The sequence below is a fragment of the Bos javanicus genome, chromosome 2 (genome assembly GCF_032452875.1).
Source record: "Bos javanicus breed banteng chromosome 2, ARS-OSU_banteng_1.0, whole genome shotgun sequence".
In the NCBI taxonomy this organism is placed as follows: Eukaryota; Metazoa; Chordata; class Mammalia; order Artiodactyla; family Bovidae; genus Bos; species Bos javanicus.
Genome location: NC_083869.1, coordinates 52,898,641 through 52,911,970, shown reverse-complemented (window position 1 = coordinate 52,911,970; position 13,330 = coordinate 52,898,641). Strand labels below are relative to the sequence as shown.

The 13,330-nt window shown below is 39.2% G+C and overlaps 1 protein-coding gene across 1 annotated transcript in view; it reads right to left on the bottom strand.

The window, feature by feature from the left end:
- Positions 1-1,727: 1,727 nt before the first annotated feature.
- Positions 1,728-13,330, bottom strand: part of GTDC1 (glycosyltransferase like domain containing 1) — a 504,344-nt gene continuing 492,741 nt past the window's right edge. Inside the window, exons 15-16 of the transcript XR_009740792.1 lie at positions 6,837-8,100; positions 1,728-5,139 (exon numbers count right to left, since the gene is read on the bottom strand). The gene's annotated coding sequence lies outside the window, so the exon portion shown is untranslated. The remainder of the gene's footprint in view (positions 5,140-6,836; positions 8,101-13,330) is intronic.

The window sequence follows — 13,330 nt, the reverse complement described above, 5'->3', positions numbered from 1 at the left end:
GCCAAACTTGCAAAAGACAGAAACAAAGAGCAAATCTTGAAAATAGCACATGAGAAGCAACTCATCACATACAAGGGGTCCTCAAAAAGAGTATAAGCTGATTTCTTTTCATAATCACGGAGGTCAACAGGCAGTAAGATGACATATATAAGTGCTGAAAGAAGAAAATTGTCAACCAAGAATTCTGTATCTAATAAAATATCCTGCAAAAATGAAGGTGAAATTAAGACATTTCCAAGTGAAAAAATCAAAGGGAGTTTATCAGCAGTAGTCCAGCCCTGTAAGAAATGTTCTGTAAGTATCCTCATAGCTCAACTGGTAAAGAATCTGCCTGTAATGCAGGAGACCAGGGTTCAATTCCTGGGTTGGGAAGATCCCTTGGAGAAGGAAATAACAAACCATTCCAGTATTCTTGCCAGGAGAATCCCATGGACAGAGGAGCCTGGCAGGCTACAGTCCATGGGGTCGCAAGAGTCAGACATGACTTAGCAACTAAACCACCACCATAAGAAATGTTATAAAGTGTCCCCCAGACTGAAATAAAGTATACTAGACAATAACTCAAAATCATATGAAGCAATAAGGAGCAACAATAAAAAAGCTATACAGCAAACAATCGTAAATAGTAATGCATATTTGATGTGTAACTCCTCTTTTTCTCCCTATATTATTTGGAAGACAAATGCATTAAAGAATAATTATAAATAATCATAAAATTATGTTAAGGAGTGGGAGATAGAGTCATAAAGGAAGAGAGATTTGTATACAACTGAAGGATAGTCTAAACAAATTTTCACCTAACAAGTAATAACCAGTGGAGGGACCTGACCTATCAGTTGGTAAGACTTATTACAAAATATACTATTTAGGACACTGTGGCATTAATGTGGAAATAATCCTATAGACCAATGGAACAAGAAAGAAATGCCAGAATCAGATCTACACACTTTGATGGAAACCTGATATATGAGAGAACTAGAATTGTCAATCAGTAGCAAAGGATAAATTTATCATTAAAATATGCTTGGACAAGTGATGATCCATATGGAAAACATTGTTATCTTCAACTATATAAACAATTAATCCCAGATAGATCAAGTACTTGAACTGGAAAAGCAAGAGTAAAAAATTTTAAAAATTAGAGGAAAATACATTTGCCAATGCAGGGTAATAAATAATTTTTAAATCAAGCAGAAAACATAAACCAAAAAGGGAAAGAGTAAAAAAGCATTGCTACTGTCTAGAATAAATTTTAAAATCTTATGAATTCAAATGAAAAAGTCAAATAGTCCCTTTAAAATGAGAAGAACCTATAACAAAAAGTTTTCCAAAGATGAATAGACAGTAAACATAGGAAAATATTTCTTAATGGAAATGACAATCAAGCAATGTGTATTAAAACTAGCATGAACTATAATGTTATATATAAGGTTATAATGTCCAAACAGAATGGTAAAAATTCAGAAGTCTGAAAATGCCAGATATCAGCAGTACGTGGAATAAAGGTTATACACTGCTGATGTAGAATAAAGTTGAATACATTGGTGAAACTACTTTGGAAAACAACTTGGAGTTGCTTGGCATAGGTGCGTCTGTGCATGCCCAGCATTTCTAGGTGTATATTCTAGAGAAGCTCTTGAATACATGAACAGGAGCAAACGTATATAAGAACATGTATAGTGACGCATATTTTGTAATAACAAATCAATCCAAATGTCCGACAGCAGTAGAAAAAAAAATTGAAATTCATTCTTTTTTATTGAGATACAATTGGTAAATAAATTTGTATGTTTCAAGTGTATAACATTGTGATTCAATATTTGTTAGAATGCAGTAGTATACAACAGTGAAACATGAATCCCAGATAAATCAACATAAATATATCTCTAATACTTAATATTGAGTCACAGAGTAATACATTATGATTCCTTTTATATAAAGTACAAAAGAAGGCTAAATAAAATAGCAGAGATTCAGATTTTTATAAGTATATGCACATATGATTTCTACTTAGATTAATACATGCACATACATGACAAACTTGAAGGAAAACAAGGGCTGGGGTTAGTCCACATAATTCAGGAAAGTAGTTACCTTCAGGGCAGAGGAAGGGGGCTTTCAACTGGGCAGAAACTCACAAAACATAGGCTTTCAAATACAAAGGTAATATCTTATTTCTTAGGCTGAATTAAGAGCAGTGATCATTTTGTTTTTAAAAAATGCAACTTCAGTATACTATATCCATTCTTTTAGTATGCTGTATTTCACTATATAAAGTATTATATTCACAATAGACAACACAATACTTTATAGAAGTAAAAAGTAAGTCTGAGTAGGAAAAAGGAATCGAGTCTAAATTTTAGGAAAATTATTCTGGTGGACATACAGAAGAGAGACATTGATGGTGTCTATTATCCCCATGGAGAATATGAGGTTCGAACCTGGGCAATGCCAGTCAAGGGCAGATTTAGAAGAGAAATGTTATGAATGTATCATTGATAGAAGAGATAAGAGAATTTGTTTACATTTTTAATTGAAGGATAACAGCTTTACAATACTGTATTTGTTTCTTATTACATTAACATGCATCAGCCATATATATATGTGTATATATATACACACACACATATATATATATCCCCTCCCTCTTGAAGATAAGAGGATATTGATGTGTTTTGTCCCTGACTTAGGATGGTGACAATGACCAAGGAGAACTGTAGGAAAGCTCTATTTGAAGGATGAGAAAAGGAATAGGAGTAACCAATAGAAAAATAGACCCACCGAAGAACATCCCAAAGCCAAGTGAGGATTAGGTAGTTTGGAACAGATATAGCTCAATCACTGTAGAGTAAGTTCTGAAATCAACTCCTGGTATGCGAAGTACAGAAATATTTTTCTGAATTTGGGTGAAGGGAGAGGGTGTGGAATAGCAGCTGTGAGAAGTACAATAGGGAAAAATTAGAGACAGAAAGAGGACTGAACAGCAATGAGAGCCCAGCTGAGCTTGGACAGCATGAATCTGTAGGATAGACCTCTGGCACAATTCATGACCTTGAGTGATCATCAAGGTTGCAAATATTTTCATGTTCAAAACATACAGACATACATACACAAACACTCGTGCATGCACTCACACACTCAAGTTTGGACTAAATAATTTGTTAGAGGTCTATCAAAAACCAGAGACCACAATACAGAGGAGACTGTAAAATCCTTTATAATTAGGCCACATAATTGCCATGGATAACTATATTTCCATCTAGACACAGCTTCTTCAGGATTCTGGTTGGTCAGAATTTCCAGGAAAAGTTTAAAAAGGAAGGTTAGTGGAACAAATCAGAGCCCCCACTGCAGCAGTTAACTCTGAAGCAATAACTGATATTCACTCTCTCCCCACTTTTCACTCACTTTAGACTTTCCTCCCCTTCGGTCTGCACTCTGGTTGGTCCAGGTAGCTTGACACGTAGTTTGACCCAGGCCCTCATCTCTGGCCTCTTGTTTCTATGTCATTCTCAAGTCATAGTTATTGTATTTGCTCTTCACAGGTACCAATTACAGTGGGCGGGAGAGGCACACATATTTCCCATTGTGTAGCACAGCCCCACTTTTCTGAGATAATCATGGCCAGTTATAAGGAGAAGCCAGAGTGCTATGACAGTGACTTGTGTTTATTGCATTTTACTCTGATCCTTGATGGAAGCATGCTTATTTGTGAACTAGGACCTCAGGACCTACAGAGCCCAGTCTTGCAGAGACAGCAAGCACAGGCTGACCACGTGGGTTACTAGGACCAATGAAGAGGAAGATCGATCCTACTTCCACCCCTAAATTCCCAGACCCATCTGTTTTATCTATTGAGGCCACAGTACCATATAATGGTCTTAATTTCAGTTGCACAGCATGTTCTGAAGGGTAGCACTCCATTGCTTTAGCCTACCATCTCTAAGCCAGCCCCTCAGCTAGACTGTACCTTCAAGAAGCCATTCAATACATTCCATGATCTAATACCAGCTGCTGCATCTTATTTGCTGCAAAGTGGTCTCTTGGTCCATGGTAATGTTATGCAGGATTGCCTGTCAGTGACTGTAAACCACTCAGTGAACCCTCAGTGGGTGGTACTGGCTAAGGACCTCCAAGCAGAAAAGGCAAACCCATACCTGGAGTAGGATGGGATCCAGTCAAGAGGAAATACTGTAGGAAGAGTCTGATGTAGTCAATATCTAGCAAGTAGCTCACTGGTGTCCTCAAGGAATATTCCTGTATCAGGGTCTGACAATACTCAGTCATAACGGGAAATGTCGGCTCTTCAAGGATCCTGTTAACCGCTCTGCTACTAGGGAGCTCACTTCCCTTGTAGCATCTCCCACCATGAGCCCCAGCCTGTGGACACTCTACCACTGAGTGTGCCTATCATCACCAGCAATACCTTCCTTATTTCCTTGGTAAACTCAATGTCCTCCAGACCCTTGTGAAGAATTTGGCCCGTCGATAGGTTTTGAAGCCTCACGTGGTTAACTCACAGCAGCAGCTTCCTTCTCTGAGCCTTGCAATCCTCTCCTCTGCAGTGTCCTCCACAGGACTGTATGGCAGTTCCAGGACTTCTGCTTCATTTAGTGTGTGTGTGTGTGTGTATGTGTTAGTCCTTCAGTCATGTCCAACTCTTTGTGACCCTTAGGACTATAGCCAGCCAGGCTCCTCTGTCCATGGAATTCTCCAGACAAGAATCCTGGAGTGGGTTCCCTTTCCAGGAAATATTCCTGACCCAGGGACTGAACCCAGGTCTCTCGCACTGTAGGCAAATTCTTTACCATCTGAGCCATCAGGGAAGCCCATTCATTTATTGTAGAAAAGTGCTATTACTCACCTCCAAAAACAACCTCAGCAGCATATTAGAACTGTCCTCCAAGCCCCTGTGAGAGTGTTAAATCCTGTGTCATTAGAGAATGGCCTATATTCTCCCTTGACCAGCATTATCTCCACCTCTATCTGATAATACTATGATGGTCCGTTCTCAGACAAACTCTCCTGCTTCTTTCTGGAACATGATAATCAAGTCCTGCAAATTGCTATCCTTTTTCCAGTCAGCCAGTGCCTTGATCTGACCAAAGTTATAGGCCAAGAGAGGACTTGAGGGAAGACCTGTCAAGGAGAAACATTGTCTTGTAAGAGACCTCTCTCATTTAAGGGTTCTTCATGTTCTTCAAGCAAGAAAAGAATCTAACTTCCATCAAGAATTAAGCCACCTCTACAGAACTGGGGGTTTTAGGGAAATAGATTCAGGGTTCTCATGCACATTTACCCCAAAATCCCTCCCCAGACCCCATTTGCTTCTTATTAGAACCTACCTTTGACACAGGACATGTGTCTGTTCTGAGAATTCAGACTTCTCCTCAATTCAGCCACTTTTACAATTAAATATAAAGGAACCAAACAATATCTGATCATCAGCTGTGTGTGACCTTCTACCTCAGAAGATGAGAGCCTCAAACATTTACAAGAGGGCTTTCTGACTACCACTGTGCTTTAAACTATTGACTAATAGATCTGAGCCTGTCACTTTCTCTCTTCATTGGATCAATAGCCCTTAGCAATAGCCATCTAGTTCCACCGTCTTTACAATTACTATTTTCCCCTTTCTCTCAAATACCTGAGACTTTGTGCCAATTATTACATCCCTTCTACCCGTACTGTATCCCAGCTTATTACAGATGAAAGTATTCACAATGTCACTGCCACAGTGTAGCTAGGGTGATCAATAGCCTCCCTCCCAGCAGCTGGGGGGTGGGGCTTGGTGCACATTGCCTGGAATTCAACTTCAGAATCCCATCCTTAAAAGTTGCTTTCTAAGACCACATCTGCTTTCAGCTACCCTAGGTTAAATTCCCTATTGCTTGCTCAGTTCTTTCTGGCTGTAGCCTGCCAGGACTGTGGTCCGCCAGGCTCCTCTGTCCATGGGATTCTCCAGGCAAGAATACTGGAGTGGGTTGCCATTTCCTCCTCCAGGGGACCCTCCAGACCCAGGGATCAAACCTGCATCTCCTATATATCCTGTATTACAGGTTAATTCTTTACCCATTGAACCATCGGGCAAGCCCTAGGTTCCCTAGAAGCAGAATCTAAGAGAGGACTTCTTGTTTGGGTTATTTATTGAATGCTCTTGAAAGAATGGGACTAAAGGCTACAGGAGAGGGCAGGGGGAAGAACTAAGGAAGGATGTGGTCTTGGCATTCATTTGTTTCCATAAGAAGTTCTGGAGTACACATTGTACCACAGAGTTGGTCAGTTTATGGCAAAAGGATAACACTTCTCTACCGCTGGGTCAGACAGTCATTGTCTATACAGGAGGGGCAGTGCTGGAAAGGGGCATGTAGACTTCCTGGTGAGGTGCATGCATGTGCGCCCAGTCGCTTCAGTCGTGTCTGACTCTGTGACCCTATGGACTGTAGCCTACCAGGCTCCTCTGTCCAGGAATTCTCCAGGCAAGAATACTGGAGTAGGTTACCATGCCCTCCTCCAGGAGAGCTTCCTAACTCAGGGCTTGAACCCATGTCTCCTGCATCTCTTGCATTTCAAGCAGACTCTACTCACTGAGCCACCTAGGAAGCCCTTCCTGGTGAGGTACCTCCTGTTAAAGAGTAATTCTGCAGGGAAGGCACATCTATGAATGGCTATCAGCCTATCCCCACAGCAGTCAGGAAGTGGATGTCTCACAGCATGCAAGGGATCCAACAGCATGGCACCAGCACCATCCACTTAAGTACTAAGTCTTAAGATACCTTTAGTGTTACAAACTGCAGTAAAACAGAAGAGTAATTCCATGAAATCAAACCACATACCTAAAGCCACGCAGTGATGTGCAGGAACTGGCTTCTATTAGCCCATAGGAGTTAATTATTCACATCTCTTCTCAATTGGGTATTCAGTGATGTCATGTTGGAGGCTTGAAATTGTCCGTGGTGGGAGTACTTACACTATGGAAACCAGCAAAAGCTACGCACCAGGCCCTTTTTTATGGGGGGGAGGGTGGTGGGGAGAAGGGAGAAGATGACGAAGTTGTTAAACATTTACCAGCACACTGCTGACCTAGTGCAAGAATCGTTATTTCCAATTTAAGTATAAAAAAAGGTTAAGAAAGAGCAATTAAGTGACAGATTTAGAATTAAAATCTATTTCTCTCTGACTTCATCATATCAGGAATATTAGGCTAACTTAACATACATTTATTGAGTGACAACCATGTGCCAAGCATGGCTGTCACAAAGGCGCATTCTAAACCCACAAAGGAAATGGAATGAAAGTTCACTCTATGGGAAATGGAGAACATGATATCTTGGAAATTTAATTGAATTTCTTCTAGCTATTTTCATGTCTTTGAGATTTTAATAATGTTCTAAAGATTTTTCCCTTTCAGTCTGTAATATGAAGATTTTTTAAAATGTAATCTAAATGCCTCAGTTTATGAGATACATATGCAAAAGCACTTTGGAAGTGCAGAAAGCTTAATACAAATGGATGAATTGTTAATGAGAAAATCATTAGAGAAGATACCGCTCTTTTTCCAAAGGCTGAAGCAATAGATCCCTCGGAGTGAAGAGGAGGAGGACTTAACTGAGTCAAGGCCACTTTTTCTTATGGCTTTCAATCGAGGTGAAACAACTTCTCCAGGCTTTGGTTTTGACAATGATTTTTTAATGTGGTCGGAATTCTTCTGGTCCTGAAGAAAGGAGAAGCTCTTCTCTCTTCCAACATTTGCCTCCATCACCTTTTCAGAGCTGAAACTAGAGTTGTTCCGAAGAAAGTGTTTCAAAACTCAGGCCGCTTCGTATCTTTCCATGCACATTCAGGGAAAGTTGTTGAGTTCAGGGCCATCATCTTTTTGGATGCTTGGTCGTTTGCTGATTTCAAGACTTTTCATATTTCAAACCTCTGGTTCCTTGGTTTTCTTCTCTCACGTCTTTGACTGTAAGCTGCCTCCTCTCTGTCCCAGGCATCCTTGCTGTCCCCTCTTCCCACTCTTTCTGGCAGAACAATACATCATCATTGCAGTGCTCTTGGTCTCCAGTGCTGCAAACATCGATGGCTTTCGAGAGCAAGTATATTCTAATGGAAGAAGAGAAAATAAAAGATGACTTACTCTTACAATAGTGAAAGGTACAATCACAGCATTAGGAACAGTTGTAATAGCCGCAAAACTATGATCTGAGCACCTGACTGGTTCTTAGAGAAAGCAACACATGTATACACACAAACGTTCCCACGCAAACACAGAGAGAGAGAGAGCGCATACGATTATATACCTATTTCCTAACTGAACAAAGAAAAGGCAACACAACTCTTTAAAGGGCTGTTTGGCGGGGTGGGGGTGGGGGTAAAATTTCAAAAGACTGCTCTCGAAGCATATTGTATATGAGAGACAAGGAAGGTTATAGATGAGAGACAAAGTGAAAAACAATTCACTTGCTCCAAGAATTTGCTGAACAATTTCATCTTGCTGAATTCCACCCATTCACACATGTATTTAGATCCTAACAATGACTGACAGACATTTGGAAAGCAAAAGTAAAAGTTGACCCGCAGACAGTTCAAATTTGCCATATGCTTGCTGTCACTGTTAGCAGTCTGTAGACCATCCTAATTTATGCTTCAACAGATTAACCTGCTGTATTTTAAAGACTCTGAATACCTGTTTATTTTTTGAATAAGGCATTTTATTTTCCCTTATTATCCATAAATATGACAGCAGTGATAAATGAGTAAGGGCAGATTTAAGTAGATGGAAAGGGGAGATAAAGGGTTTTTCCTCCTATGACCTCTAACAAATATTTTCCACTTAAATGATCGCCTTACTGAACAAATTCTCAAAAAATATACATCAGGTGCAATTTCAGAAATAAAAGTTCTTTCCTTCCACATAGCCTAAACAGAATTTTAAAAGGAACTTATTAGTGCTTAAAAATCACTATACTTTAAATGGCATGTGTGTATGTGTATGCAAATGACTAATCATATACTTTTTTTAAACTAATATTTGCGTTTTTAAATTTTGTTACTCTCTTGTGCATTTAAGCAATCAAATATCCTGTCAACTAGATGCCCTTTCCTTTTCTTTCATGAAACTACATTTCTTAGGCATTATTGTAGATGTAAAATATTTCTGATGGAAAGGGAAAGAATTACTATCACTTGTTTTAAAATTTGATACTTCAGTCCAAATCTACTCAATCTTTCCTCTTTGTGCCTTTGAGGGTAGGTCTTCAACTTTCCCAGTTTTAATCAGATAGCCCAGATGGTCATGCTTATGGTAAAATTATCATTAAGGACTGGATAAATAAAATAATTAAGAGATTTACTAATTAATTTTTAAAGATTCTAGATTTTGAGCTAGGGCTATAGATTGTATTACATAGGCTTTGTCTCTTTTGCTTTTAACAAAAGTGGTTAATAGTGGTTGGTGTGTGGTAATGCTCAGTAAGTGAATTTTAATTAGTTATTAATGGTTATTTACAAGTTATCATATGTAGTCTGCTTTTAAAGGTGCCATACTTATGTCAAAATATTCTAAAATAATGAAACCCACCATCTAAAACATGCATGGCCATTCATTATTTTAAAATAAAATATTCTGTTGCTTACATTTGAGCAAACTTTACTTTTCACATATCTCTTCTGACAGTATTTAAAGTATGAAGCATGAACAGAGTTAAGTAACTACAGCAAGTCATAGAAATTACACGTGGAGACAGAATGAAATGGCTTAACTGCAGGCTTGTGCTTGTCGCCACACTGGTGGACAAAACCGGTGGGACTAGGAGAGACCTGATCAGCACCTCACCCGACAACATCCACCTGGCTTTTTTTTCACAGCAAAACCTCCTTGTCCCTTAAATTCTCGAGGTGAGGAGGGTAGGAATGATGCACCGGATTCATCTGAAGCACCAACAAGACTCTTGGTTCATCTGGAGAAGCGAAGCCCTGGGCAGCTGGCACCCTTCCACAGGGAGCTACAAACTCCACTTTGCCACATTGCGAGTCTCCCCAGGCAGCAGATGTCTCGTAGCTGCCGCGCAGGTCTCCAACTCCACCACACCACCTGGACAACATATTTAATGTACCGATGGTGTGTTTGTCGCCACTTGGGAAAGATTTTTTAAATTTTATTTCATTTTTCTCTCAACACCTTCCTGATTAGTGAAATTTGGCCTCAGATTGCAAAACTTTGTATTCAAAAATATAAGGGGGAAGAATCAAGACTCACATTTCTTCCCATCACCCCAATTCCCCACCCCCAAATCATTCTGGAAAAAAAAATGCATCCATCTTCCGTATCATTACAATGCTCTTTTATTCTTTAAAAATGGAATCTTTCCACAGAGCAGTTCTGCTGAACCACTACGCAGAAAACTTATACAACGAACTGTGAGATGGTTCACCCTCCTGCTTGGCTCCAGCAGCACCAACTTCAACACGCCTCCACCACGACTTTAAACGGTGGGTGCAATCCTCGTAGAACATTATCTGGAAAACATTCTGACTTTTTCGGCTGCTAAAGTGATACTTACAGTACCGTTGTGTCTGTTTAGTTTAAAAATGAGGTTGATAACGATAATGCTTTTCCTAAGATGATCTTCTACTTTTTAATGATACCCGTAGTTTCCCCTACATAAATGACTAAATCCTTACAGAATCTCGGTCTTGATTAGCACTCCTGCTAGTAAAATTTCACATACTAAATCAGCACCAGCTGTAGCAAGAAAGAAAGAAAAAGGCAAGTGTAAATGTTCCATATGCCCCACCAAATTGGCATCTGTGTCAGTAACCCTTTTTTTTAAACTATTGTATACATACATTCTCTTAAGTGTTTTGTTCACAGAATACTGCTAACAAAATTCCTCTGTTGGCATCTCAAGGAAAGAGCCTGTCCTTGGTATAATTCAATGGCACAAAATACAATTTCTCCTTCTCTTCATGTGGTCAAAGACACACCTGAGTTCTATGTATATAAGTTGCTTCAAGTTAGTGAACCTTTATTTTGACATCTGTTCCCTGTAATATGACATGGCAGTGCTCTTATAAAGCTGCTTTACAGTTGAAATTCAATTGGTAGCAATACCAAACAATGTTAGAGAGACAATAGAATTATTTTGGTCACCTGGAAGGTATCTCAGAGACCAGGCTCAAAACAAATAATCTGGAATGTGTTGACTGTAGAAAGCATTTGTGATCACTCTCATGTTGTCACTCTGGTTTTCTTCCCATCATGAAGTGTCTCTTCACAGAACTAAAGATGCATCAGAAGTAATCCCGAAGCTACAGCTAAGATAACATATCATGCCACTTTAGGTGGTTTTCTTATCCACTGGGACCTTACTGTCTGAAATCCAGTAGGTATAGTTCTTCAGGAACATATTTAAACCATCAACATGAATACCACAATAACCATCAGAAAGCTACAAGCGTAGAAGAGTGTACTAATTAAATGTTTACATACAAAGAGTGTCGGTAGGCTATGGCCCAGAGATAGCTGTCTCACAGAGAGAGCTCTCTGGAACCTGGCTACCCTGGTAAATGCGTGCGTGCTCAGTGGCTTAGTCATATCCGACTCTTTGGGACTCCATGGACTGTAGCCCACTAGGCTCCTCTGTCCATGAGATTTCCCAGGCAAAAATAGTGGAGTGGGTTGCCTTTTCCTTCTCCAGGGGATCTTTCTGACCCAGGGATAGAATCTGAATCTCCTGCATTGGCAGGGGATTCTTTTACTGCTGAGCCAAGAGAAGCCGGTTATCCTGGTAGACCACTGTATATGGAAGAAAGAACACCCATTTCTTTGTGACACTCACTAATTCCTGATAATGTGTTCTCACAAAGGTTGATATTTTGTGTTGCTCTCGTTTACCTCCATGTCTACCTCTCTGGATTTAACTATAAACTCCTTGAGATAGTTTCTCTATAGTCCTTTATCTGTCTCACTGAAGTAGCAGAGTTCAGCAGATACCCAACAAATGTCTGTCCAAATCAAAATGGTTAAGGAATGCTCAAATTTTTGTTAGAATCTAAATGAACTGGTTGATGAATAGTTTACCGATTGGGATCAAGTGATCCAATTACATAAGGACAAAGGAAAATGGCTGAAAATTTCTTTTGTTTCCCTGAAGTTTTCCTACTATATAAACTCCCTTTCATCAAATGTTATTATATGGGTATAGAGATTTAGTTAAAGTTACTCTCAATAACTTTTTTATATCAAAGGGTAAAAATCAGAAGGCATTTTGGTGACAAGTTAAAAATCTCTTGGATTTTCTGAACCAGTTTACCTAAATTCTTAGCAAAACAATTAGAGAAGGGAATGTGGGAAAATTCACAACTACAGTATATTTTGCAGACTGCTTTTATAAAATATGAAAATTCATTCTCTTAGAAACATGGAGCTTCTTTTACAAGACAATGGCTTCTCTCTCTAGTACTGTTGCTAATCCAACAAAGCTGCTAGCCTCCTCCCATGGAAGCTGTGAATGGAATTCCCATAGTGGCAACTTTGAATGAGATGATCCAATGTTTATACACACGAAATTCAACTACACTTACCAACCGTATAGTGATCTTGCAGCTGTTATAATGATTATACTGAACTGATTCTTAAAATACTTGGTCATATTATAGTTGATGGTAGCAGTGGTAAAATCTGTATTTCTGCTAATCTATTGCTTCCAGAAAGTAAGCGCAGTTGTTGATATAGCTTTATGTTCCCAAATATCAGCAGAGTAATACAGAGTATGTATTTGTTCAATGACTCCTGAATACATGATGCTTTTGAACAACCGATTTCTTACATGGTTGCCTTCTTATTTTTTAGTCCTAGTCTGTAATTGGCATGTTTATTTTAATACAGTTGCATGGATGATAAATTACACACAGATATGGGATTTCTCCAAATGACAGACAAGTATAAAAATGAACTTGGAGAGTCAATCAATCAAGAAGTCCTTCCTGAGAACACTGTGTGTGCACGCCGTCCTACGACACTTCATAATGGAGAGTCATAGGCCCTGATGAATAAGAACAATCGCTGATGCAAGTCAGGACAGCATCAAGCTGGCATTCTGGTTGCTCTATGCCTGTGTCTCCTTGGTAAATATTTTGAATATCAACTTCGGTTTCTGATTGAAAGCAATTAGTGATTGTGCTGTGAAGACACAATGTGATTATCATCTTAAAAGAATTAGACAATAGAGGAATATGAAAAACAGGGTAGTTTATACAATGCCTACAGGAAGTTTATAGACAATGGTCGTGTTCACTAGGCAAAGTTCAGGAGGTGATGACGTGTGGAATT